This window comes from Falco naumanni, chromosome 17 (genome assembly GCF_017639655.2).
Source record: "Falco naumanni isolate bFalNau1 chromosome 17, bFalNau1.pat, whole genome shotgun sequence".
Classification (NCBI taxonomy): Eukaryota; Metazoa; Chordata; class Aves; order Falconiformes; family Falconidae; genus Falco; species Falco naumanni.
This window is the reverse complement of record NC_054070.1, coordinates 7479363-7507296: the sequence shown is the minus strand read 5'-3', so window position 1 is coordinate 7507296 and position 27934 is coordinate 7479363. Positions and strand designations below refer to the sequence as shown.

General features: G+C 55.3%; 1 long non-coding RNA gene across 3 annotated transcripts in view; it reads right to left on the bottom strand.

Moving 5' to 3' along the window:
* The window catches only part of LOC121098735, a 36328-nt gene extending 13120 nt beyond the window's left edge, over nucleotides 1-23208 (bottom strand). Inside the window, exon 1 of one of the 3 annotated variants that reach the window (XR_005831338.1) lies at nucleotides 23105-23208. This is a non-coding gene — a long non-coding RNA (uncharacterized LOC121098735). Of the gene's footprint in view, nucleotides 1-721; nucleotides 2910-5339; nucleotides 5614-23104 lie in introns of those variants that run through there. The other 2 variants (XR_005831337.1, XR_005831336.1) reach the window with 2 other exon arrangements.
* Nucleotides 23209-27934: the final 4726 nt, after the last annotated feature.

Genomic DNA, 27934 nt, shown 5'->3' with positions numbered 1-27934 from the left:
GGGGCTAAACAGATATTATTGCTTGAATAAGTCAGGAGGAATTTCATGGAACAACTTCAGATTTCATGGGGAGGCTTCCAAAACTCCTTATACCTAGCATCACGGTTGGACTTGATGATCGTAAAGGTCTTTTCCAACCTAAATGACTCTATGATTTCTCCTCCCCGCAGGGCAGCACAGGACAAGCCTGTGCCTCACCCACCAGCAGCTTTGGGATACGGGAGCTCCACACCCAGCTCCTGGAGGAAGCCGGGACGATGGATGCCTCACTCATAAATGGCAGTTATTATCTGTAATTAGCAGCTTGTCCTGCTCTGCACATTCATTCCCGGGAGCTCAGGAAGGACCAGGGACTGCTGGAGGGGTCTGACTGCTCCAGCGTCATCCTTTGCCCGGAGCTCTGGGAGACGGGAGCGCCTTCGCAGCGGCTGCTCCTCGAGCTCGCTTCTCTGGGCCAGGGATGGGATTCTGATTGCTGCCTTTTTAATAATAGGTGTGTGCCAAAGTTCTCAAAGATACTTTGAAAATGCCAACCTGACCTACTGTTTTATTTAATGCTGTCAATGTTTTATAAGCAGGGCAGACGAAGGTTTTTGCTTTGCCCAGCCCTGGAAGTGGGCAGTAATCGCAGCCACACGGGGCCGCGGGCAGAGGCTGCGCTAATTGAAAGGTGACTGGAGGTGCTGCTGGGAGGTGGATGCCAGACAAGCTGAGAGCTCACCTGGTGCTGGCAGCATCTCCTCTTCACCATGGACCTTTTCCAGGTGTCCCTGCCAATGCTTTCTGCACGGCAGGGCTTTCATCGAAACACTTGTCCCATGCGTGTCTCCCCCCTCGCCTCCTGCAAGCCCCACTTGGGTGTCCCCCTGAGGATCAAAGAGACTGAAAACCACAAGTCAAATCTCACTGCTTAAGCCCTTGTGCATTTTCGGGGGGTACTGGAGCTGGGCAAACAAGGGTAAGAAAGAGATTTGGCAGAAAGCCACCAGCCCTGGCTCCTGACCACCAGACACCCCGACCAACGTGCCCACAGGGTTTCCTCCCGTCCCGCCTGCTCTTGAACACAGCACCGCAGAAACGCGGTGGGTTGTGCCCCCTCTGTTTCTTTCCTGCTTAATGCCTGCCTTGCTAAAAGAAAAATCAATAGCATAAAGGGTAGTAGGAGCATTTCTCAGGGGTGGAGTGTCTCGCCGGTATAGTGCAGACAGGCTGCCGATAATCCTGCTCTGAGCCACTTTGTCCAACAGCCACCGAAATATTAATGGGGGCGGCTGCTGCTCCAGCGTGGGCGTTTGCATCCTTCTGCAATTGCCGCGCATAGATGGGGTCTATGCCCCTGCCCCAGCATCCCCGCTCCCCGATAGCTCCTTCCCCCAGTGCTTCCAGGAACACTGCTGGTGATGGTAGGGGGTCTTCTGGGAGGCTTGGGGCTGTGCCCCCCTCGGGGGACCACCACAGCGCAGCACCCGCTAACCCCCAGGACCATCCAGAGAGAATTTGGCTCGTAACATCCCCAGCGCAACGTTTTGGGTTGCAACAAAGCTTATGGCAAAAATGGGACTCCTGGCGTATTTTTGGTTCTTTCACCCTGCTCTCCCCTTCCTGGCGGTCGATGGCACCCTGGCTCCCGGCTCCCATCCCCAACCTTGTGCCGGGTCCGGAGCATCCCTGGGGCGGGACGGCAGGGCCAAGCCATGCGTGTCTGCTGCAAGGATGGGTCCTGCTCAGCGTGAATGGCTCGGGGCGGCCATTGTCATGGGTGAATTTTCTGAATGAGCAAATCCTCATTAAAAAATAATTAAAACAGCCTGGTGAGATTGGCTTAATTCCTTTCATTTTGACTGATGGTGTTTAGTTTTGATGATTTATGTGCCACGGTCTTGCCAGCTCTCATGCTTTCATTGTTGGAACTCATGGGATTTCATGATTTTCTTCCTTCCACACCTCTTTGAGTCATGGGATTACAGCTGAATCTCAGCTTTCATTTTTTTCAATGACTATTATTTTTAAAGATGCATTCCAGGCTGGTGAAATAAACTTGAAAGCCTGACACCTAATGACTCAAAGCTCAGGAAGTGAGAAAAAAAAAAAATAAATAGAGAAATTGCTCGCTTCCTGCTTGGCGAGGGTGGTTTGTAACCCCCCCCCCAGTGATCTTTGGGTGCTGACAGGGGCTAAGCGGGGTCTGTGGTGGTGAAGACTGTGGTGGCAGGACCTGCAGTGGTGGGGTCTGTGGTGGCAGGGTCTGCGGTGGTGGGGTCTGCGGTGGTGGGGTCTGCGGTGGTGGGGTCTGCAGTAGTGGGGTCTGCAGCGGTGCCTGACTCTCCCACCCCATCCAGCCCAGCTCTGCCAGGCTGCTCTGCTCACAGCCTTTGTGCATTTAAAAAGTGCAAATTTGCCAGGTCCCACTGTATGATTAAGCCTGTCCTTCTCATGTGCTCCCAGCCACCATCTCCCCTCCGCTGTCCTCGTGGCACTGGGCTGGCCGTGGCCTCGTGGGCACTGTGGGGACGGATCCTGCCTGGTGCAAACTGGGTGGCTCCAGGCTCTGCACAACCCGCTGGGTCTGCAGCACTCCTGGAAGGGACACGGTGTGGTGGGGAGATGAGGCTGGAGGTACCCGGGCTTTTCTCAGCCCCCTGTGAGCCCCTGCTCGAGGGAGCCGGCAACAGTAGAAAGGGCTCCTGCCATCACCTGGAGCCGTGTCAGTGCTGGGTTAGGCAGCGGCCGTGGCCCTTGGAAATGCCCTTGGTCTCCGCCTGACGCTTTTGTTCTGCAGGGCTGCAGGTGGGGATGCTTTGAACCGTGTGAGAAAAGCTCGCTGCCAAAGAAAAGCTGCTCCCGCCGCCCTTGCAGCCCCCTTCGCCAGCACCCGGCGCCGCCGAGCGCCCTTTCAGCTCTGAATGGGGACGACGGCGCCTGAAAGGCCATGCCCCCCACCATCCCCGTCCCCCTTTGTCTCTCCCTCTGCTCGCCACCCCCTGGCCCATCCGTCTTGCTAAACCTCTAAGGCCCTGCAAGGCTTCAATGCCCCCTTTCACTTGTTATTTGTTACCAAATAAATATGAGTGATTAAAAAGGGATCAGGGGTCCATGCGGTTTGCAGAGGTGCCTGGAAGGTGGAGTCCCTCCTCTGTGTAGCCCATGGCTTTTCGCCCTACATGAGTTAGGAAAAGCAATCACATAGGAATAAAAAGCCATAGACCACAGCAGAGGGCTTACCCAGGATAAGCCAGCAGTCTTTGGGGAAAGAAAAGGGGAAAAGGTAAAGGAGGGGGGGGGGAAGTAACCCTTCCATCTAAGTTGTCCACCCTCCCTGTGCCCATCTGGGAGCATCCCCCCCTCCCTCCCTGCACAGGGACCCCAAAAATAGGGGACCCTCCCAGCCAAAACGCCCCTCAGCATCGCAGGGTGGTTTCTCCTGGGTTAGCCCTGGGTCAGGCAGGAGAGAGCCAAACCTGCCCTGTCTGTCGCCTCAGCAGCAACCTGCCAGCGTGGTGGCCTGACCCTGGGAGGAGGACCCAGCGCCCTGCTTTTTCTGCTCTGAAGGCTGTAATGAACTGTGATTGCAGGGACAACAGCCTCTCGCAGCAGAGGTGATGCTTAAAAGACAACATGCCATAGCCTGAATCAATGGCAGCACATCCAAGGAGCAGGCAATGAAATGGTTTATTTTCACTCTCCCAGTGGCCAGGCCACAGCTACACCTTATCTCTGGCAGTAAGATGGTATCCCCCATCACATCTTTTTGTGCTGCTTTTAAGGATCCCAATAAACCTGGAGGCATCAACCAGATAGCTGGTCTGGTTGCAAATGGAGCAGCACAGATTTACACCTGCAGATCAAATGCTCCTTTCCACGGAGGAGCACCTCGCTGTTCGGCAGCCACCTCCCTTGCAGCAGCCCAGGAGCCCAGAGGGTAAATCCCTTTTGCAAGCAAGAGGGGAAAGCGCTCACCTTGGGGTATAGCTGTACCCTGTCCTGTAGCTGTCTGGAAAAATCCGACCCTTCCAGGCCACCGAGGGACTTGCCCACAGTCACAGAGTCGCTCAGCAGCAGAACTGGGAATTGAAAACCTGCCGGTGGCCCCGCTGCCCCCCAGCCCACCTGGCTGCAGAGGCTGCGGATGCTCAGCAGTCAGAGGTGCACCCAACAGACCCGCCTTTGTCGGCTGAGACAAAGGGCTAAAGAAAGGTCTGGCTGCAAACCCGCCTCCTGCTCGCTTCCCCCGCTGCTGCCTTCCCCCATAGCCTTTTCGGGGGAGCTTCCATCTCTGTACCCACAAGAGAGGCATCTCAGGACAAGGTGATGCATTTCGTGGGGAGCAGCTGCTCCAGCAGCTCCTCCAAGAGCCAGACACAGAGCTTTTTCTTTAGCAAAAGCCTCTGCACATCCCTGCACCTGAGGGAGCTCCTCCGGTGGCACCAAAACTTCCCGTTGTTCCTGGGAAAGCATTGGCCTCTGCCTTCATTTTCTTCTCCTGCTGGCTTGTTCAGCAACAGAGACTGCTAATTGCCAGGAGCTGATGAGGTCAGCTCTGCTATTGAGTCTAGGAAACTCCCTTTCTTGTTGCCCTAGCAAGAATCCTTGGGAAATTCAATGTTTCTAAAACTATACAGCAACCAGGTTGGGAAGCAGGAAGGATTTTGCACCCTGCGGTTCATAATAGCAGTGAACATGACTTTGACCTACAAACCAAACTTCTGAAGCACACGAGTAGCTCTGAACTGGCGTTTTCCCAAGGTCTTTCCTCTTTTAACTCCCGTATGTGAATGGCAAGACAAAAAGGCCGCTGTGTGCCCCACCTGATACAGTCACACTCCCATCCTGGCCTCTTTCGACCGTGGGCAGCAGCTGCAGGACGGTGCACCCCCGGGCAGCCCGACGCACCCCGCTCTGCAGGAGCACGGCTTCAGCCCGGCGTTGTGCCCTGGGGCGCAGGCATTGCGCTGGGGAGGTCTGCGAGCAAACACCCCAACACAAGCCCACGGGTGCTGCGTGCACATCAGGAGCCCTGCGTGGGTCTCGGCCCCCCAGCTCCGGCACCAGCCCACCCTTTGCTCCCAGGGGTGCACTAAGGAGACAGCCCCCATTTCATTGCACGTCGCACATGCGGAGGGTAAAGCTTGTCAAGCCGAATGTGATGGCTCTTTGGGATGGCCCTGTGCCTCTGCCTTGGCACCCAAGACCTTCCCAAGGAGGCTGCACCAAATGCAGGGCAGTTCTCCCCAGCGTCGGGGCATGAGGACACATGCCTGTCCACGAGCCACCAGCCCCACACCACACCGCAGGGTCCCCAGGACAGCCCGGAGCCGCCGGCCGAGCGCGGCTGACCTCACCTTTGGCAGTGTGGCATTCTCTCCGCGGGAAGGGCACCGTGCCAGCCAGCATGAGCCTTGGGATGGCAGCCGCTGTGGCATCACCTGCACCGTCCTCTCTTCCCCGCCTCGCCCTGTCCCCTGCCAGCAAAACCCGGGCACCGCAGGGATGCTCGGGGAAGCGGGTGCCCAGCGCTGCCAGGGGGCAGCTGCCCCACCGCCTCCGAGCCCCGGCTGGCTATGGGGGGTCTCATTTTTGAAGCCCCAGCTCCTCCCTTGCCAGCTGCTCCCACTGCTGTCCCCAGCGCCCCGTCCCCACGTCCCCACCGTGCCTCGCTGCGCGGTCGCATACTTGAAATGGTTGTGCACCGAGGGGCCGGGAGCGGAGGGAGGGAGCGGGGGTCAGGTATTTCTCCATCCCCAGCTCCGGAGAGCCGGTAACAAAGGCGCTATTGAACTGCAGCCTCTCTGGTCTGTGAAGCAGAAACCTCTTGTATCTACTTCACTGCCTTTGATCTAACTCCCCCAGTGGGATGTATATTACTCATGTCCTGCTGCTCGGGTACTGCTGCCAGAGTGGGACGGGGGGGACAAGCCCCCCACTCGTCACCCTGGGTTTGGGAAGCATCCCGCTGGCACCGGGCAGGGGCACCCAGAGCCTGTCTCCGCTGCTGTCCTTCCCTGTGGTCCCTCTGACTCCCCCCTCTGTCCCCCAGCCCTGCCACCCACCGCCCCGGACCCCAAACTCAGGGGAATGCGTGCGGGCACCCAGCGCTCAGCCAAGCGTTGGGGCGGGAGGAGCAGGGCTCTGCGCCTCGCATTCCTCTTCTGTAATTAAAGCCGGTGCACTGGGTGGAGGGGGAATTTCCCAAAGGGTTTTACTGGCGTCTGGACAAGGGTCAGACAATGAGAACATTTGACAGGGTGCCCAAATCCTCTGTATCTTGGATACGCTCAAAGCCTCTCCCGTGCTGTTGGTCCCAGGCGCTGGTTTGTGGGAGGTGGGGGCTGCTCGGGCAGGTTGGGCGGTGGGGAAGGCGGGCGGCAGCTTGGGGACTCTCTCACGATGTCCTCACAGCCTTCACTCCAGCCAGGCTGCCCCAAAAATGCAAAAGCTTGAGCAGCACCAGCTTGTTCTGAAACCACGTCCCCACCGGGATCCCCCAGAAAATCCTGGGTAAAGGCATCAGACGCAACTTAGAGACTCACAGCACTTAGACCGGTGCTTTAAAAAGTGCTTTGCTGTCTTCAGCAGGCTACCAGCCTCGCTCCCCGGGGAGCCAGGGGCACTGGGGGGGTTTACCCTGGTTTTTCCAGTCCTTGGAGGGTGCTGAGATGCTGTGACAACCTGCCTAGGAACCATCGCAGCTATCCAAAAGCACTTGAGGGCTTTTGGAAATCTTACTCTCCTGCCTTTCTAGCTAGTTTGCAGAAAACGCTGCGCCTGGCAGCTCCCACTGGCACCCAGAAAGTCACGTGTGGGCATCGCCTTTTGGAGCAGCACCCCAGGGGTGCTGGTATGACAGGACCTGAAGTGACAGTACCCAAAATCACAGGACAAGAGGAAACCTCCCTGGAGCCGAGGGCTCTTAGCGCTGCTTCGCCTTCTCTCAGGGCTCATCCCCTGCTTTCCCTGCTCCCTGCCTGCCTCTCAGGTGTGGGGAGAGCTGAGACACGCACAGAGCCTCTCTGGGGCTGCCTCCATCCCCACCGCAAGGTGGAGAGATATAATACACACCCGACCACCGAAACGGTCAGGATGGACAGATGGGTGGACAGATGGATAGAAACTCAAGAGCAGAGCCTGACCAAGCTGGGTACACCTAAAGGATTTTGTTTTCCAAAGAGATCCATGCTAGCTGCATCCCAAGAAGGTGCAATCAGCCTTTCTTTTAGGGGATCATCTGCAATTCCCCCCTCGCCAAGCCCCTCGCTCCCCAGCTATGGGCTGGCTCATGCCCTGGGGCAGGGCGTGTGGCACCCAAGTCTTGTTTAGTTTTTAAACATTAACTATTAGAACTTGGGGAGCAGTTGAAGTCAGAGTTGGGCAACGATCCATTTTCAAGCTGTCTTGACAACTGGCTCCAGCACAGCAAGATTAGATCTACTAATCACATTTATAAGGCACCCAGGATCATGAATTGGGCATTTGGAGAATATTTGTCATTGTAACAATGTCATTTCCTAGCCTTCAGCATGCATTACCTTGTCCTCCAAGTCGTTATGGTTGGACTTTTTGGATTTAAAGAAACATCTACTTGGGGAAGAGGGGGTTCAAAAGTATTTGTCGTATCGGTGCTCTGTACAGCTAAAGGTGCACACTGTCTGTCACTTGTATGCTCCATGGATAGGGTAATACTGGGGTTATTTATGGGTTTTAATCAGCTTTCTCATCACCTGATTTTGTATTGATAGCTGCTTTAACAAAACAGATACGATCCAAATCTTTCCAGAATGCTCTATAAAATCCCCCAGCTCTTACAGGCAATAAAAAGGGAGGCCAGGTAAGCTGAGCGACACCCCAGATCACGCAGTGCATCCTTAATGGTGAGCTCAGGATCAGCTTCCCCGTCGCTCCCCAAAGCAGGCATCTGACAACGAGACACGCTGTCTACAACACCCTTATCAAGACACACCGGAGAGATGCATTCAACAAATCCACGTTTGCAGCAACAACAGCAACCACAGCATCGCAGCCTGTGCACAGCAGCTGCCGCGAGGCTGCAAGGCTGCAGCATTGCATTAAGGAGAGACAAGACGGAGCCCAGGCTCCTTTCGCAGGATGCGCTGGCAGCCTCAGAAAATCCAAAGGCTCAGGAAGGGCCAAAATAGTCCTAATTTTGCAGGTGCACGTGCAATCACACGCTCCTTCCAAAACACAGAATACAGCATAAAACTGGTCTGATTTGTTTTAAGGAGAGAAAAGAAATCCTTGTGTCTTCTGGCTACTTTTGCACTTTGCTTTGCATCCATGGGGATGCTCAGCCCACCCCTCTCCAGAAGAGCAGACACTGCTCGTGCAGCCTCTCCCTGACACCCTGGCAGCCCATGAGATGTGTTTTCCCCGGTGCTCCAGGGGCTGACTTTCCCTAACTCAGGGATGTGTGTAGGAAAACTGGGATTGACGATGTGCTGAGGGGGCCGGGGCGTGCGGAGCTGGGCTCCGGCTGCCCCAGCACAGCTCAGCCCAGCACAGCTCAGCCCAGCACCTAGCTCTTGCAAGACTGGCTTTTCCATGGATGCCTGAGGTTGCTTTAGCGAGCAGAAATGTTCACCCTGGAACAAGCAAGTTTGAGCCAGGAGGAGTGTATTGCAAATCCAGTTAGTTTGTACCAGTCAGCTCTGGGTAAAAAATCAGCTCTGAGAAGTTGCAACCTTTCCTTCCCACTTCCCATTTGGAACAGCATGTCACTTCCAGCTCTCCTTCATTTTTACCGAAAATATGTATTTTAGGTGACTGAAAATGTAATGAAAGGATTTTCTTTGGGTGAAACAAAATGTTCTCTAACCTTAGATGGTTTTGTTTCTCAGCTTGCTGAAAAAAAATCAGAATAAATTCATTTTGGTATGACCCCTTGGTGCTTCTGTGCTCTGCAAACCAACAGATCAGTCCTCAGCAGAGGACCTGCACCTGAAATGAGCGACCCTTGGAGCGGCATGTCTGGCCCCAGGACCCCAAGACTATTACTTGTGTGTCTCAGGTCACAACCCACATGATCCTGCCAAACCCCAAACCCCTCCGCTCCGCCTCTGCTCAGCCCCACTGCGCACTGCAAAGCATTGCTGTGTCCTCCAGCTTTTTTTCAAGGTGGAGGGATGAGAGAAGCAGAGAGGGAAGGGATGAGATAATGACCCAGATCTGTTCCTGCAAACTAGCCATCAATTTGCCACACAGCCCATTAAGAGAGGGCAAATGCAGCTCGGGAATCCAGGTAAGTCACTCGCTAACAAGATCCTCACGGGCCTTTTAGCACATTCCTGGTCACAGATATTTCAGCTCCCGCAGCCCCAGCTGTAATTAAGTCTGGGCTGTGAGGCAGGAGATGCTGCAGTAGCCAGGGGGGAATTTGTCTAGGTTTGCCGGGGAGGCGCGCAGGGCTGATGAGCGGCGGTGTCCCTAAGGCAGGGGCTGCGGAGGGGGCTGCAGCCCGAGCCATCCTGCCTGGCGCAGGGGCTGGTCCCTCGCCCAGAGGTGTGCAAGGGGGGCGAGCGCTGCTCCCCTCCCATCTCCAGCAACTTGGACTTGGGAACAGAGGGAGAGGGAAACCGGCAGGCTGAAGGGGATGGTTCAGCGATCGGGAGCAGCTAGAGCAGAGGGAACAAAGAGGTGGAGGAATTCGAGGGGGAAGGTGAGAAAAGAGCCGTGTGGGGGTACAGGGGCACTTTGTCCAGAGGTAGAAGGCAAAGGCAGGATAACCATCACCTCTGCACCAGCGTAGCCCCTTCAACTCTCCTGGGGACACACTTCTCTGGGCTCAAACCTGCCCAGAGTGACTCCAGTGACTTCAGGGTCATCACCCTGGGCACAAGCTTGGGAAGAAGAAAAGAGATCAGCCCGTTTCCCACCCCCATAAATCAGGGCTGAACCCACTAAGGACAGGCAGTGCTGGGGAAAGCGGCTTTGCTAGGGTGCCCTCCCCCTCCCCTGGCAGACCAGACACCAAACTCCCTTTGCCTTTGGCTTCACCATCACACGCAGGGGCTCAGACAGCTCCTGTAAAGCCACAGACCTGGATCCCTCCTGGGACAAGAGCAGAAACCACTGCCAGCAGTTGGAATTCACACCTCAGCTTCACACCGTGTTTGAAGAGAGGGTTTAACCACCCATACCCACCGAGGCTCCTTTGCTTCACTGGCACAAACGAGAAATTGCCCAGAGCCCCCCTGACTAAACCTCTTCGTGCACTGAAGGATTCCCAGCTGATATTCCCATCCAGGCTGTCCTGTGCCACCCCATCTGGCTGCAACACAGGACACTGGTGTGCTTCCCACTGGGGATTTCCCTCGGATGCAAGAGTGAGGCCAGTGGGGCAAGGAGAGGTGGCAGATGAAGGCAGCGATGCTGGCAGAGCTGTGGGGCTGGGGTGACCCTCCCTACATGCCCCCACTGATCCTCCCCATTGCCAGCTAAAGAAGATTAGCCAGAGCTGGGGTGACAGATCAAAACAGGACGAGTTGATGGTCTGTCCATGTGCGAGCTGCCATTGTGTGCCTGGGTGTGTGCAAGGCAGAACGGTGGTTAAGCCTCACGCAGCTATTCACGCCCTCCCGGGGGTCTGGTGAACCATGTCTCGGCACCGAGAGGTCAAGCTTGCTCTTGCTTTAGGCTTTGTGGGGTCTCTGCCATCGTGCTGCTGAGCTGGCAGCCCTGGAAGGAAGATCTCCTGAAAGCCAAGCTCAGGATGACCCTCCTGATGAGCCACCCCCCATGTCCTCTGCTGTCATCGGCAGCTCGGTGCAACAGGCAGCGTGCAAGGGCAGCACGCCCTGGGAGCGGGGAATGTGGGACTGGAATAAGAGACAGCGCGTGGAGAGGGACCGGTGGCATCCGTGCCTAGAGGCGGGTTTGTACACCTTGAGTGGTGGGGTTTGGGGAGCATTGTGGGTGCATCTGCTGTGTCAGGTCCAAGGTGATGCAGATGTGAGATATTTGTGTTTCGTCTGCTGCTGGCCCTGTTGTTCACTGTTAGCAGTGATTTGTCATGTTCTGCTGGCAAGTCATCGGGGACTCGTGACATAATGTGACACCTATTAGCATAAGGACAAATTCTGCTGGAGAAAGTGTCTCTTTTCCACTTTGGAGACCTTTCCTCCGTTGCTCACCCTGCTGGACAGGGCACCAGGGACCCACTGCTGCCTCCCAAGGGACAGCCACCCCTGGAGGGGAGATGAACCCCACGGGGAGACCCACAGCTCAGTGTGAAGGTGCCCCAAGACTGTCCCTGAGCCTTTTCTCTCTGCCTGGAACCATCCCAGCCCAGTCCCGCCCAGCCCTGCTGCTGAAGGTCTGCCACCGCTCCCTGGGGACACACAGTCTTCTGCAAAAAGCAGGAGAGGACATCCCTTGGGTCCCGCTGGGCAGGGAGCCCCTCCTCAGAGCAGGGCTCGGGGGACTCTGCTGCCCTCTCCTCTCCTTGCTGTTGATGAAGCTTCCAGCAGAGAAAAATTATTATTCTCCGTAACAGTCTATCGCAGTCCAGACACGCGAGTGTGCCCAGGCACTTGCACACACACAGTCTCTGCACACCAGTACCCACATCACTGCACAAGCCATTGGGAACTGTCTGGTCTCCCCAGACCCTGCCAGACCTCAGGACCCCATCGCCAGAGTCCCTTCGGTTTCAGTAACCCAGCACGTCCGAAATAACGGCAGGAATCAAACGACACCGAAATCAAGGCAATTCCTATCTCACAGCAATTAATTTCCTTTTCCCTCGCTGACATCACCGTTCAGGTTAATACATGCACCACTTCCCTTATCTTTCTTTGGGATTACCTCATTGGAGAGAACCCGGAGAGCCTCCCTCTCCGCTGTGCCGAATCCCAGCACTGGTGTCGGAGCTGCAAGTTTGCAGCCGGAGGAAGGATTGCTCAAATGCAGTTCCACCAGCACACCCAGCTCTTCTGACCACACCGGCACTTCACGCTGTTTTCTCACAGCATTCAGTGATATTCAGCAAGGCACAAGCACCAACATATCTGCCCTTCGCCCTTCGGTTCACACTCATCAGAAAGGAAAATACTCTTCCGCACCAGGCAGCTTCTCTCTGCCTGCAGTCGGGGGTTCATATGTGGGTTTTATACGCGATACAAACAATGCAAAAGTGTTTGCGCACACACGCAACCCCCCAGTGCTACAAAAACACACACACCCTTCACGTGTGGCGCTTGAGTAAGACAAAAAACTTATCATATATGTACGTGAGCATATGTTCATAGACAGGAACACTCATACAAGTGCATGCTTCATACCAAAATCCAACAGTTAAAGAGCTCACGTGTAATTTAGCTGACAAGTACGCTAACATGTGTTGCATGTAATTGTGTGTCAACAAAATACACATGAATATATATACACACATCTCCACAAACATTCATATAGTGACAAATTTTGATCACTATATGTTGGTTGGTGATTATTCTCATCTAAAACAAAGGGAATGATTTTTTTTTTTTTCGGCTATATCTCCACAAGAATGTAACTACTGCAAGCAAATGCCACACATTTGCTACAACATGGTGCGAACAGATGTGAATACATATATTCACATACACACACACACACACAAACACATTTTCAACATACACAATAAACAGATGAAGGACTTGAATTGCTTTGGGATGCTCTGCATTGCCCACAGAGTTTAAGTCCCTGGGGGGAGCTGTACAGGTAACGCATGCACATGGGAGCCGATGGATGCAGGTGTCTGCGTGTGCTTCGCATGTGCTTGTTACAAATGCCCATCGTACACCGAGCGTGCAGCCTGTGCACCCACTGCTATTCACTGCCTCCTTCTCTCACACACACAACTCCTCCAGGCAAGACTTCAAACAAAGAAAGAAAGAGAAAAATGCTGTCTTACTTTTTTTCCTCCTTTTTTTTTTTTTTTTTTTTTTCCTCCTCTCTCCTCCCCGCCGCCTCAATCGCAGGACTTCAGCGGGACTGCAATTCTTTGGTGGAGATTATGAAAAGCAACTTGACAAACCGCCGAGCGCTGCACACAGCCGTGCGGAGGGAAAGAAGAGCTTTGCCAGCAGTGAAGAGAAGGAACAAAAGCCCAGCGATGCCAGAGCGGTGCTGAATAGGTGTCTTCCTAATTGTAAGGGGATTGTGTGGCTGCGTGTGGTTGCAGGGCGGGAGGAGGCGGGTGGAAGGGGCGATGGGAAGAGGCCTCCCTCCCACGCCGGCTGGGGACGGCCACCCGCAACCCCAATCTGAGGTTAGTGCATAAATTATCCGCCGTCTCTCGCGCCCTCCCCGTTGGGTCGCGGAGCCGCGCACACGTCTGCATCCCTGCTGCTCCCATCCACAGACAGCTTCCCATTCCCCACGCAGCCCACCGTGGATGCCGGGTACCCACTCGGCATACACCCCACCCAGGGCAGGGATGCCGGCTCTCCCCATCCCGTCTCTCTCTCGCTTTCTCCCTTTCTGCTTTGTCTTCGGCCCCGTCTCCCAGCCAGGCAGACACAAAAGAGCCTCTGACCTGGGAGAAGAAATAGCCGTTTCCAGAAAAAAAAACCCACCCGAGTGCTCCGGTGTGTGCTTTCAGCAGGCAGGGAAATTAAAAATAGCTGGTATAGCTCGAAATCAGAGGCAGCATTCCTTCCCTAATGAGTGTAATTAGCAGAGTGAGGATGGAAGCGTGTTTCCCTGGCTGTTCCCTGCATCCTGCCATGTCTCCGAGCACCAGCCTGCCTGTGCTCTTCCACAGGCTTTTGAGAAACAGCGTTTTCCCACTTCCAGGAGCTGCTGGGTCAGGAGCTGTGCTTGGCTGCAGCTATCAACATGCACTTCAGATGCCTTAAGCTCTCCCTCCACCTCTGTCTCAAAATAGAGGGTTTCAGACAGGATTAAATCCCCAAACACACATCCTGAGTCCTCTGGGGCTTGCTGAAGCAAAGACAAGTCGGATTTGGGACCTTTTTTTTTTTTTTCCCCCCCCTGCTCATCGCTATCCATCTACTTTAGCTCTCATAAATCCCAAGCTGTCAGTGTAACAACGGGTGATTCAGTGGGGATTTAGCCAGGCTTCAGACCCGTGGAGCGAGCCAGATCCTCCTCCCGTGGCAGCTCCCAACTGAACATGAGCATGGCATTACCTCACCCTACGCCGGCTCCCCTCGTGCCAGGACGCGAGATTTGGGCTGCCCTCCCCTGGGGAGCCGGGAGGTCCCTTGGAGGGAGCAAGGACCCTCTCTGTGCTCTGCTCTCTGGGTAGCCCCCTCAGCTACCCTTTAAATCTAAATTCTGCCCAGGATTAGTCTAACCATTGCTTTTGGCTGCATCGTCCTGGGTGAGAGCAGCAAGCACCTGCGATGGGATGAGGATGCAGGAGGGTCCACGCTGCGCATCCTTCCCTCAAAACAGGGAAGGGGCAGCAAACGAAGCCCCACGGGAGGGCAACACGCTTGGAGATGTGTTGAGCAGCTCATTAACTGATCGGCCTAATGACCCGCTCGGTCGGGTTGTCTGCACAAGCCAGAGGAGGAGCAGGAGCATCCGGATGGGGCAAGACATTGGATGTGGCACGGGGCTGCCTGCGCAGGCAATCCGGCCATGCCACCAGGCTGTAGCAGGCCAGGAGCGGCCGGGCAGGGCTGCGTTGTCTCTCAGCATCTGCTCGGCTCTGACATTGTGCTCACTTGGGCTTTTTTTTAATTGTCTTGATGTCCCTCATTTGCATAATCCCCATAATGCAGCGCAGCAGGACTTTTGCTCTGAGCTAATAAATAGATGACAAAAATAAATGTGTCATGTAAGATTTGCTTCCATTTCTTTCCTTTGTGAGCGAGCTATCACCAAGAAATGATGCTCGCGGGGCTGATCTCACAGGAACTGTCAGCTTGGCCTGCCATAAGCAGCGATGTTCGCTTTGCCCGTGGTATGCAACTTTGCCAGATATTAGGCTGAAGCAGCGAGCTGGGAACAGGAGGAAAAGGTGGCTGTGAAATGCAAGGATGTGCTCCTCACCACCTGGGCTTTGCCTCCACATCGGTCCTCCAAAGCTCTTCCCCAAAAGTCACCCCAAAAGCAGGCTGGCAGCCAGTGGAAGGACTGCAGACCACAAAAAAGTTAATTGTTGTGTTCGTAACGCATTTGCATCCAGTTACCGCTGGGTAGGTACCTGGGGTCCCTTATTTTTAGATGCATTTTCTTCAAAATTATGTGGCACTGTGGTATCCTTTCCTCCCTAATGCCGTGGCCGGCTCTTTGCTTGTGGTGGAGTTGCACTACTTATGAAATTAGTTCCCTTAGTTGAGAAAAAGTGTAATCACTTTTCCACGAATATCCAAGAGGACTCATGAGGCTGGAAAGGCAGCACGTGTTTGCTGCAGGACGATTCCTCCCTTGGTTTTACAAGAACTTATTTATCACCTCAAAAAACTTGACTGGGTGATGCATAGGGCAGCAATGGGAACACCAGAGCTCCCACCCCAAAACAGCCTGAACAGGCTCGAAGTTTTAAAACTTCGAGATAGGGCTCTGCATCTGCAGAAATCTCACTCCGTGACTGGGTGTTTTCCTAAGCTGGAGCTCAGCTGGAAGTGATGGAGCTGCTGGGCATCACTCCCACATCAAGTCAGACCAGACGATCCCTTCTGAGCATCAGGTCTGTGAAGCGATGGGGTTTGGATCTGATGGAAGATAGCAACGAGCCTCGTTAGGTTTCTGAAGATGTAGTAGAGATGGTTACTTTGCAGGAGGGTGCTGGCAGCTCTGGAGATCGTATCTCAAGCATTACAGCAGTTGGTGGTTTTTTTTTTTCTTCCCGCAGCCCTGTGATTCTGGAGGATTCTCAGATCTTATATAAAAATGCCTTAGCATTTCCAACTGTGTTGTTTGTTGAGGAAAGCCTGAAAACGTGAATCCTAAAGGGTAAAAGCTAGAAGAGAAATAAAGACCTGATAATTTATGAACTGCTTTTTTTTTTTTTTTCTTTTAAAACCCTGACCAATTTTAAATCATTTTTATCACTGTACATAACTGCCTTCTGGCATGCAACTGCTTGAGCCTGGTGTTACTGTAACGAAGGATTCACAGCTGCTGGACAGTGGAGGAAAAAAACACGGCCCGTGGTTTCCAAAATGCTCAGATCAGGCTGTGAAAGGAGCTCATCAACCTCACAGAGCTGCACTTAACTGACATTTAAGAGGTCCTGGGATGGGGCTTTTGGCTCACGCACAGGGTTTCCCAGCGGGGCTGGTTTGTGGAGGTCTCCCCCCATGCTGGAGGTGGGATGTGTTCGCAGCAAGCTGGGCTGGCAGCCGGGATGCTCGGGGCTGCCTCATCTGCGGCAGCAGCCCTGAGGAGGAGATGCACCTGCAGATGGGTGCTGGTGGGGGAAGCAAAGGCAGGGGCTGAAGAACAAGAGACAGGGAACAAAAGCAAAGGAGGAGGGAGAGGTGAGCTGTGGTGTAAGGCTGGATCGTGACTCCAGCGGTGGTGAGCACCAGCAGGAGAGCTTTCCACTGTGGGCAGCCAAGATCTGCAACAAGTCCTCTCCCAGCTCGTCCCAGCAGTGAGCTCTGCACCCCTGATGGTCTGGACCAGGCTCAGCTGCCTCCCAGCCTGAGCACCAGACCCAAGTGGTGCTGTGAGACAGTAGGGTGCTGGGATGAGGGAAGGCAGAGAGCCATAAGGATGGAAAGAAGAAAAAAAACAGTGAGAGGTGGAAATTAGATGAGATACAGGAGTGAGGCATGGAGAACCACGGCGCATCCCTCCAGGATGCAGCAAATAATTTTCCCCTTCCCCAAAGCACCATGGCAAGAGGATGGAATCATCCATCTTCATTACATCACCAGAATAGGCTCTGTCAGGTTACACTGTAAAACTAATCAATATTCCCTGCGGCCTTGCTGGCCGCAGCTCCCGCCACGCTGCAGGCAGCTGCACACGAGTGCTGGCACACCCGGGCACTGCTCCCCGGGCAGCACGGGTCCGCACGCCGCTGCGGGGGTCAGAGACACCCAGTTACTGCCATGCACTGTCTACATATGCTTGATGTTTTTTTAAACGAGTTCACACTCTTTCTTATCTGGCTACCCAGGCATCTCTTTTTCCCCTTGCCATAATATCCTGACACTTGTCTGCTTATTTTCTGTAGGCAAGAGAATAAACATCCTACAACAAAACCCCACAGAAGCGCATTTATTCAGGGAGCAAGAGTCACCACGGAAAGCCTTATTTGCCCAGTTGCAATCACGCAAGCCCACTTCGGCTGCAAACCTAACTCAACATGCAGCAACCTGGAGCTCACGCACAAAACAAGGCACTTCCCTCCGCAGGGACATTCCTCTAGAGCAAAGAGAAGCGAAGGGTTGTGCTAAGAGCATTGCTTGGCTCCTCAACGCAGTTTGGACCAGCTTGGCCAGACTGCTCAGCACCCTGCACCTACCCTTGTGCCCAAAGCACCCAGATCTCGCACCCAGATCTTGCGTCCAGCCCAGCCGGGTGCTGCTTTTCCCTGGGGAAGACTCCCAGCAGTCCCAAAGCAGCACTGGAAATGCTCCTTGTCTCATCGCTGCCTGTCCCTGCTGAACCCACACGAACAGGGGCAGGGAGTTAATAAACCTAGGAAATAAAGGTCAAGATTCCATCACTGGGTGCTGCTGAGAGCAGAGCAAAGATGCTAAGCCTTTCAGTTGTGCATGGTTGAAAAATGATGGAGGGGTGCAGGGGACATGCCTGTGTGAGCAGAGCTGTTGCAAGAGCCAGGTGGTGTGTGGCGCAGAGGGGTTAACCCAATCGGTGCTGCCTAGATGGGCTTCAGGGATCAGCCCTTCCCAAGGGAGCACCTGGCTGCACCTAGAGCTGGGGCTCAGCAGCATTCCCGCTGCCCGGTTGCTCCCAAGAAGCACCAGCGAGAAGACAAATCCCTGGGATGGGAGACCCTCAGGGCAGACAAGACCCTGACCGCCACATGGGTCTTTGGATTTTACCAGGAGATGCTGCAAGCACACTGCATCGGGGGTCCCTCACTGGAGGTAACAGCCCAGCAGCAGGGAGCCTGCACCAGCTCATACTGGTCTTTTATCTGGCACAGCCCAGTCTGTGTCCACCCTATGACTGTTCCTGGGGCAGGAGCCGAGGGGGTCCGGTGAGCTCCCTGCTCCGCACCGGGGAGCATCACCCCAGCCGTTTGCAAGGCAGCTTTCAAAGCGTTCGCTCCCGCCTCGTGCCTGGGGTCCTACTGCAAGCAAAAGTCTTGCCCAAGACAAGACCCATCCATCTTACTCTCAGCCTGGCCGCGTGGCTAAAAATAAGCCAATAAAGTAGCAATCACCTTGGAGCAGCAGCAGCTCTATTAAAGCGGAGCGAGCTGCAGCACCTGTGCCCCAGCTCCACGGCGTGCGCGCGCCAGAACCCCGGGAGCCTCCACCTGCCCTGCTCTGCCCTGCTGCCGTGGCGTGACGGCGGTGGGAGCCAGCTCAGCATCCCCCGGTGCTGCTCCACGGCCCCACGCTCCTGCCAGGCCCCCGCTCTGCCTCGCTGAGCTTCTCCAGAGATGCTCCGGAGGTGCCATGGCTGCACGTGCCGGCATAGGATGAAGGCGTCCCTGAGCCTCTGGCAGCTCTCCGGCCTGCTGGGAGGAGAGGGGCTGATGGCAGCAACCGCAGTGATTGCTTCTTGCTTCGCACCTCTCCCCTGTCCCAGCAGCTCCCGGGGCCTGAATTGTCCGTACACCCTGGCTGTGGGTAACCGGTGCTCCTTGGGGTTGCTCGTGCACCTCTTTCCCTGCAGATGTTGGCTGAGGTGCAGATCTGTCCCCATCTGATGTGCGGGATGTTTGCATCAGTTTCCGTTGCAAACGCTCATTTGTCATGTAGATCTCCTGGCATTTTTTTAAAGGGTAGATTAATTTAGGGGAGCTCTCAGATCCAATTTCCTCTGGCAATGGCTCTATTAGGCTGTGCACAGCAGAGATACAGGCTCCCGTCCTCCTGCTGCTACTGATGGAATTTGATTCCGCGCTGCCAAATCTGCAGGGCTGCAAACACATTCTCACTCTTGATTAATGTGAGTAATTTCTGCTTGAAAGAAGGTTGAAATGAGCAGCCAAGGGGAAGCGAACGGTGAGGGTTCCCCCCACCACCACCCCTCCTCCTCCCCCACCCCTCACTGCTGTTTGCATTTTACCAGCCCTGGCATGGGCTAACAGATAAACAGAAGCGCTGGCCCCGTTTCAAGAGCAGCAGAAGGTGCGGGAGGCGGGGGGCAGCCGGCGCGGGCGGGACGCGGCTCCTCCAGGGGGGTGGGCGGTGGGGGTCGCCCCCGGCCCGCAGCTGTGCCGCAGACAGGACCCAGGAGCCCAGGCCAGCGCCACGGGGTGGGGGGCTGCGGGGAGGCTCAGGTGGGTGGAAACGTGAAGGGAAAGGGGGTCCGGCTATGGGGAGCAGGGAGTTGGACATGTAAGGGGAAAGGGCGTCCCACATGGGGGGCAGGGGGTCTGTACATGGGGAGAGGTGTCCTGGGGGTGCCCTGCCTGTCCCCATGCAGGCAGGCACAGCACTCCTGCCCTCAGCCCAGGTCCGGCTGCTCCTACTTTGGGGAGCGATGCTGTCGGCGAGGACGCTCAGGCCGGGATGCTGAGCATCTCCCTGGCCCTGGCTTTCCATCCTGCCCCACTCAAGGGTCCCCAAGGGTCCAGCCTGCTCCCAGTGGGCCAGCTGCCGCAGGGACTCCCTGTTTTCCTGCAGGGCATTCACACCCTCTGCTTTTGATTCCTTGAGACACACCACTTGGCGCTGATGTGGGGACCCGAGATGCCCGCATGGCTGTGTGGATTTGGAGAGGGAGAACCAGCTGGCCCATGCCAACACGGTGAGCAGCCCCTGCCCCAGCATCCCCGTGGCACCTACCACACGAAAACCTGCCCTGCAGTCAGGGTCTTTGTAAGACACCATCGTAGCAGCAGTAATAAGGAGAATTTTTTCCCAGTGAAATCCCGTCCCCTACGTCTTCTCCCTCAGGAGCAGCGGTGGCTTTGCATCTCCTCTTCAATTTATTTTTATAAGGAAGGAGGGAGAAAGAGAGTCACATCCTAATCTGGCAAAATGTCAGGGAGTGATTCAGAGAAGAGGCGAGCAGCAGAGAGAGGCAGCCCACACAGGAGAGTTGTTTCTGATTTCCAAATGTCAGCATGTCCTTTAATTAAATGCTGATTAACAGGGGACGTGCTCCCTTGCGCTGGAACAGGGGCTGCTGCTGGTAACATCGCACTCTGCGGAGAGCCCAGGCGATGCCACCAGCCTGCTCGCACCCATGGGATGAGCTGCCTGGCACGCCGGAGAGGTGGGAGAGCCATGAGAGCTGGCCCTGGCTGAGCAAAGCAGCCTTGCCCCGTGGTTTGCACTGAGGGCACCAAAGGGTGCTGGTTCAGCTGCTGCACGGCTCAGTGACAGCAGGCAAGCCTCTGGTGCCCAGGTCCCTGCTGTCTTGTCTAGCCTCTGAGCTGGGATTGCACCCCATGACTTTTTTTGTCTCCGAGTGGAAGTTGCATTGGATCTAGTTTAGTGAAACTGGATGCAAACCCAGATGCGGATGCTCTTACTTTATACTGAGCAGCTCTTTTCTTCCTCAGCTTCTGTCTGTTCTCTACACGCTTAAGCTAGGCTGCAAAAATGCTATCGCATTTGGGATGTCTGAAACAACCTGTGTAGCTAATAGTGTCCCTAAGCATTATCAGTTACAATGCTTCTCTTTGTCCTCTCAGGCATGCCTTGTGTTTGAAGTCAGTGGGAATGTTATCCTTGAGGGTGGGAGGGCTGGGCTGTGCTCTGGGCTGTGTCTGCCCTGGCGGGGTGGCAAACCCTCTTGCCTCTGGAAGTGGAGAGCAGCACCGTGCAGAGATAGCCGCATTGGAAGGTGGCCAGTCACTTGCGTCCTGGCTGCCACCCGGCTGCCTCCACCTGATGCTGTCCCCAAGCACCGGGGCTGATTCTCTCCCTCCCATGGTGCAGGGAGGCGGCCCGTGGGATGGAGCAGCTAAGTCCAGGCAGCACTGTGCCTTGTTGTGTGCTCCCACAGCCGGCCCTGGCGCGGGGAGCTTTGCACGGGACCTTGCTATGTGCACTCCCTCCTGGTGAACATCACTACGTGCCCTGGGATGGGCGGTTGCCTGAGCCCATCTGGCCTTCGGGATGGTTCGGGCTGGCCCAGCTGCAGGTTTTGTTCTGGGCGTCACAGGGTGGGAGCAGCCCCACTCCAGGAGTAGCAGGTTTATCCAGACCAAAGAGGCACATTCTGCTCAGCACTGCGTTCGTCTGGCTGACAAAAAAAAAAATGTTCCCGAGCGTACAAAAGCTCTCTAAACTGCACCGAAACTTTTACCTCGGACAGCCTCCTTCAGAGGCCGGTGTAATGCTGCGCACATGGAGCCGCTTGCCCAAGCAAAGGAGGTTACAGGGCTGCAGTCACACGCCAGACAGGGCTAAATCTGAAGAAATAACCTATATTTAAACCTGCACTTTTCAGTGCCAGAGCTGAGAGAAAAAGCTTTTCACGCTCATCCTCCCATCTCCACAGCCACCACCACCCTGCACAGCCCTCCCAGCACCTGCAGAAAGTCTGTCCTCCCTTTCTGTGTCACCTCCCAGCAGCTGGTGGGGACAGAGGCACAGGTGGCGAGTGGCTCTGGGTGCCACGTTGCCCCACGCCCCGTGCGATGTGCGATGTGCAGCTCGCAGCAACAAGTGTTTGCTCTCCGGACTCCCACAGCGACGCTGCCTATTCCCAAGCGCCACCTGATGGCATCATCTCCAAAAAGGGTTTGTTAGACAATATTTATACCGGCACAGACACCAGAAACAGCTCCGGCACCAGGGAGGGTGCAAATGGGAAGCAAGGCCCCTTGGCTGAGAGCAACCCTGGTCTCAGCACCCTGCCCCGTGCCCGTCCCCAGGATGGAGCAGACCAAAGCTGAGGTCAGCAAACACACGTGTCAGCTGCTGTCTTAAGACTGCAAAAGTTCTTCCAAGCTACCCAGGAGGCAGGCAGATCCTACTGGCCCAGGTTGGGGGATCCCCAAACACCCCCCCTTTTTTTAATTCTCTTTGACGTGCCTGAGAAAACACCTCTGTGTTTATAAAACGTGAGACCAAATTACACAGAAATCCTGGGGGCAGCAAGCCCTGAACGCCTCCCACATGGCAATGGGAAAGAAGTCACTTTCTTCTACTGCCAGACAAGGGATTTTGCCACACTGGTGTCACCCTCTGCTTCCCTAGAGAGATGCCACCCGGACATTTGCCAGGGACCCTTCGGCTGCAGTAGCCAAGCAGCAGGTCGGATACCCTCCCCACCAAAAGGAGAGGGTCTCCCCCGACACTGCAAACAGCGGCCCTGGCTTGCATGACCAGCACTAGTGCATCCAAGAGGCATCCTTCAGTCAGGCCTCCTGTCCTCCCCTCTCCCCAAACCAGTGCCTGTTCAGGGCAGGGGTCCTAGGGGAGATGAACGCAGCACCGGCTCAGGGTCCTCTTTGAGCATGAAGCCCCAGGAGGGGGGAGCCTCGCTCTGCCGATGTCCCTCTTCACAGTCTGCCTGCCCCCCTTCCCTCCCTCTCCTGGGAGTGCTGGGCGCCCGACTCCTGTCAGGGGAAAGGCACCCGTTGGGGTGAGCCCCTGGTTTCACCCCAAGTGCCCACTGAGCAGGGCAGTGCCTGGCTCCCCAAGGACGGTTCTCACCAGCCAGCACCCCCGCTCAGCATCCCGCACCAGCCAGCGTGCCAGTGCCCATACCCGAACCCACGGGTACCACCCTGTCTCCTGCCGCTCTCCCCCCGTCTCGCTAGCCTCCGCGCCCGACTTCAGCACGCATGGGAACACTAAGACACCCAATATTAAGGTACCCAGATGGAGAGACTGCAGCAAAGTGTTTTGTGCTGGGAGGGATGGGGAGAGGATGCAGGGGGAGGGGAGGTGGTGGTGGTGGGAAGGGGGGATGAATCATTTCGAGGGAGCCAGATTTCCATATTCCCCCTGCTGGAAAATTAAAGTCTGCTCTGAGTTTGCATCCCAAATGTGATTGCTTTCGGATCCCTGCCTTGGAAGGCACGTACCTCTCTCAGCAGCCGGCCCTGCCAGGATCAGTGTCCATGCTGTCTACCTGTCAGCAGGCTCTCTTCCTTCTGTTCACGCTGAGCATCATATTTTCTTTGAACACCGAGGTAGTTAAAAGCTGCAACTTAAGGACTCGAGAGGGGGGTGGAGGTGGACAGACTCACTGAGCATGAAAAGCAGCTATTGGCTCTGCCTCCCCGGCTGCTCTGCCACTGGGCTGGGCTGAACATGTGTCATCCTTCCCCTTGGTTCCCCTTATTTCCCCGTCACTGTCCTTCCCGCTCGGAAGGAGGCGAGTTATTGCCGGGTGATGGACCCCCCCGCAGCAGCTCACATCGCACCTGCCCCCTCGCAGGGCTGCTCGGGCAGATGCAAACGCTGCCCGAGACGCCCCGCTCCCTCCCCATGTCATGCAGCATATGGCGCGTGATTTTTAATTTCCTCGGGACGGCGGCTCGTATGGCGACTGGCAGGTTTCTCATCGAGCTTTAGCAGGCCTTTGATTAACCCCCGGTAGATCCTTATGTGCCAACTGTCCGTATGGGCTGAACAAAGCACTTCCCGATTCCACCGCTCCCTACTTCCTTCTCATTAACGGGGAGCTCTTCGTTTGAGCCCCCGCCAGGACAGCGAGATTGGTGTCCTGCCTTTAAAGCTGCCTCTCCCACATTACAGCAGGTGAGATCTCTTGCTGGGAAGAGGAGCCCGGCTAGACTCCTTTTGCAAACCCTGCCTACCTGTTACATGTCAGCCCTGTGCAGGATCGATCTTGCCAAATGAAATAGCTGAACGTTTATATCAGTGGCAATGCGAGAATCCGGCTTTTCTGCAGGGCTGCTCTCTCAGGCTCTCTGCAAACACAGGTGGAGTTGCTCAGTTCTGCTCGGGTCCTGCGGGGAAAGCTTCCTCTGCAACCACAGCCGCTTCTTTTGCAAAATTTGAGGTCCTTAATAACACAAGAAATTAGTCCACCCCTTCAACAAATCCCTGCGTGATTGCAAGGAGCTGCGCTGTGTCTCTTGGGTAACAGGCACCATTTCCAACAACATATATTGTGCTTGCAGATCAGCCGCAGGTTTGTTCACTCTTGTGCATTAATTACTGATTCCTCATGGGAATAGCTTTCACTCTGCAGACTGTTCAAACTGAGACTGGGTCGGGGTTTGTGTGTTCGAGCACAAATGGGCAACGAGCAGCCTGGTTGTCTCTTCTTCTGAAAGGTTTCTAGTATGTGCAGCTCTGGCTGTGACAGCAGGAATGTCACTGTTTTAACTCCATCTCGTATCAACAAGGCCCAACTGCTCCTGTGTGTGGTCCTCGGTGCAGAGACAGCGCAGAGAGCAGGGAGCCCCTTGCCTGGTGGGTTCTGGTTGATGAATGATTGTGGAGAAGCAGCTGCTGCCTCGGTGAGGATGCGTGCGCGCTTCCCACCTCTAATCCAGCTCTGCCGTCTCGCTGCAGCATCGCCATGGCACTCTGGTCCTCTCGCTGGCATTAGAAGGAACAATCACGTTGCATTTTGCACATAAGGAGCATGGCAAATGGATTTGCCGTCTTCATGGACTTTGTTTTTTAACAAAAGCAAAAACTACTAAAAATGTAATCACTTTACGCTGCTGCTTTTACAAGACAAAGCCGAGTCTCCTAGTGAACACTCCATCATTCACCTTTGTTCAGGCAGAGAGGGGATCGTTAGGACAGCAGATGCCATCAGGGAAATCCTTCTATTTGCTTTGTTCTTCGATAGACCCCGAGGTTGCAAGAGCATCCCATTAGTTACATGGGAACTAAGGGCTTCAATATTTGTTTGATGCACAGGATGAAAAATGTGGCAGCACCTCTGGACCTGGGATGCTGTTTTCTGGAGTGAAAGACCTTGGTGCCCTGGCTAGAGGCAAACCTCCAAGAACAGGTAAAGCCGCTGAGAAACAGGCATTTCTGATGCTGCTTGTGAGGGGAAAATGACACAAGCAAGGCACTTGTATGAGCAGTACGGTGAGTTCCTGCAAAACCGCGGTGTAAATACGGTCAGACTGTTTGCTGCTGGACAGGCACACTCAAGCAATGCATCCCTCCCTGGGGGAGTTTTACAGCCTTCAAGCTACGGGAGGGTTGCAGCTCAGCTGTAGTTAACGTTGAGAAAACGGTAAAAGAGTGGTTACATCCTCTAAAATACACGTCTCGTGCTGGATTTCAATAGCATTTGCTGAGCTCCACAGAAGGCAGAAATGTGGGATAGTTGTCCATCCTTGGGGATATTTCAGAGAGATACAGCTGCCCTAAACCACAGTGTTCTTACAAAAGCCCACCTCGTTCCTGCAGCAGCGTGGGGAGGAAAGTGCTGCCAGTTTTCAAGTGTTTTTCCAAAATCTACCCGCTAGCGGGCAGCAGGGCGAGAGGCTGTTTATGGGAGAAATGAGATGTCACCTGAGAACTGCAAGAGAGGGATCGTTTGTCTTAAAAACGTTTAATGTGATGTGCAACAGTTGTGGCCCAGAAGCAAACTGCGGATGCTTCATCCTGATCCTGTGCAATAACCAGCTGAAACCTCTATCCTAGCAGGAAACCTGTGTGCGAGCTGATGGTTTTCTCCTGCAGCCTTAAAGCCCAGGTAGCTCCCACAGTGGAGCAGAAGTGACTTGCCCAGTATTTCAGTTGGTGTTTGTGGCAGAAGTGGGATGCGGTGTGACCCCCATCCCCGCAGCGTTTCCCACAGGGCAGGAAAGGTTGCATGGTGAAGCCCCAAATGTCACCAGGTGCCCGGCGCTTACCGCTGTGTGCTCACAGCTTTTCCACCGCTTCCTCATGCCACCGGCTCGTGCAGGCAGATTTTGGGGGGGGAACCAGGAGCAGCGATGCTGCCCCCAGACAGGTTCAGCAGCTCCGCCACCCCAGGCTGAGCTTTTGCACGCCCTTGTGTGCCGGCATGTGTGCACACACGGGCTCCACCACCCCAGGCTGAGCTTTTGCACACCCTTGTGTGCCTGCATGTGTGCACACACGGGCTCCACCACCCCAGGCTGAGCTTTTGCACACCCTTGTGTACCTGCATGTGTGCGCACACAGGCTCCACCACCCCAGGCTGAGCTTTTGCATGCCCTTGTGTGCCGGCATGTGTGCACACACGGGCTGGAAGGACGTTGGTTTAACAGACCATGGGGCTGCTTTAACTCCTCCTCAGCCCTGCAGCAGTCTGTGCTTATCCTATGGGATACTCCAGTGCTTGCTGCTGCCCTGGGAAGCCTGGGCTCCGCTGCCTGGTGCGTGCATCGCTGACAGGGTGGTCTGCGCTGCCAGCAGCACCCAGGCAGTGCCAGGGCTCAGCAGAGGCAGTGGGTACCCCAGTTCAGCCTGGCTGAAGGCAGCTGAGCAGAAAGGGTGGCATGGCCTTGTTTCTGTGCCTGTCTCAGCTGGGTCGCATGGGTGCAGCCTGGCATTTCCCAGCCAGTCGTTTCTCCAGAGGACCACGAGGTGGAAGCATTTTCCAAAAACTCCTGTGATGGACCCCAAATCACGGGCAAGACCTGCCTCTAGTGTGAGCAGGCGGGACAGGACCGCCAAGTTGCTGCGGGGTGGCTGTACCCTGGAGAATAGAGCTGAGAAGGGATCCAGTAGGAGCACAGGTCACAGGGGTAAAAGACCCTTCTCCAGGAAAAGGCTCCTGCAGTTATCCGTGATGTTAGCTGCCCACTACCCAGGGAAAAATGTCTTGTATTCAGCACCTCAGAGACAGAAACGCAGGAGCACACACTGCGCAGGGCCGTGCACCATGCTCTGGACCCCCCATGCCTGCTCCATGCAGATGGCCCGCCCGGTAGTTACTTGTGTGTAACTCCTGGACCCCAGGTGCTGAGCCCAGACATCCTGGAGAGATGACTGCGTTCCTCTTTTTCCTCCTCTAAACAGAACTCTTGGACACCTGGGTTTGTGGCAGCTCTGTGCAGCCCACTCCCCTTTCCCGAGAGGGCCAACGTTGGTATCCAGATGCCTCGCCACACACCATGTCCTGCTGCTCAGAGCCAAAAAGTCCAACCGGTGGCCCCGAGGCTGCGAGCCCAGCAGGACCTGCCTCTGCCTGCCTGGGAGGACCAGTGCTTCCCTGTGGGCTCGGCAGTGGCCAGGTAACACAGCCAGGAGCAGCGCTGGCCACTTGGCATGGCACGGCGCTCAGCCCTTGTTCCTCATGCTTGGCTGGGGCTCGGGGTGCTGAGTCACGGCCGATCAGCTGTGCCTTATCTAGCCGGGTGAGCCGACAGCTGCTCGGTCCGCTCAGCCCTCCCAGCCGGGCAGGAATCACTGGCATGCGGCTGAATGCCAGGCACCAGCCTGCTGGAAGGTTGTCTCAGCCCATGGGAGATGCCGGCTGGTGCTTCCCAGCCAAGAGAGCTCAGCCCCTGTCAGCCAGGGGGCACAAAGCGGGCTGGGGACAGAGCCCCATAAATACCATTCCTTGCCGCCATCAGCCTATCAATGGTACTGTGCTCGTTTCCCTGAAATATTTTATAAGTGAGGCACGGAGAGGAAAAAGGACTTGACAGCAGTGAAACGTCACCCAGGTTCACCTCTGCTGTGGAGAGCTCCTGTTCAGTGCTCCGCTCCACCACACCATCCCACCAACCTCGGGCAAGTCCCTTCACCTCTTCGCCAGTCGGACATTTCCTTGATAGCTGTGGAGGGGTTAAATATGATGAAATCCAGGGAGGAGATCGTATCTAGAGCCAGCTAAATGGGTACTGCACTCCTTTTACAGATGATCCCACAGTCAGGAGGTGCTTGGCTTCCAGATGTTTGGGGCAGGGGGAGGAGGAGGTTACAGCAGCACCAGCTTC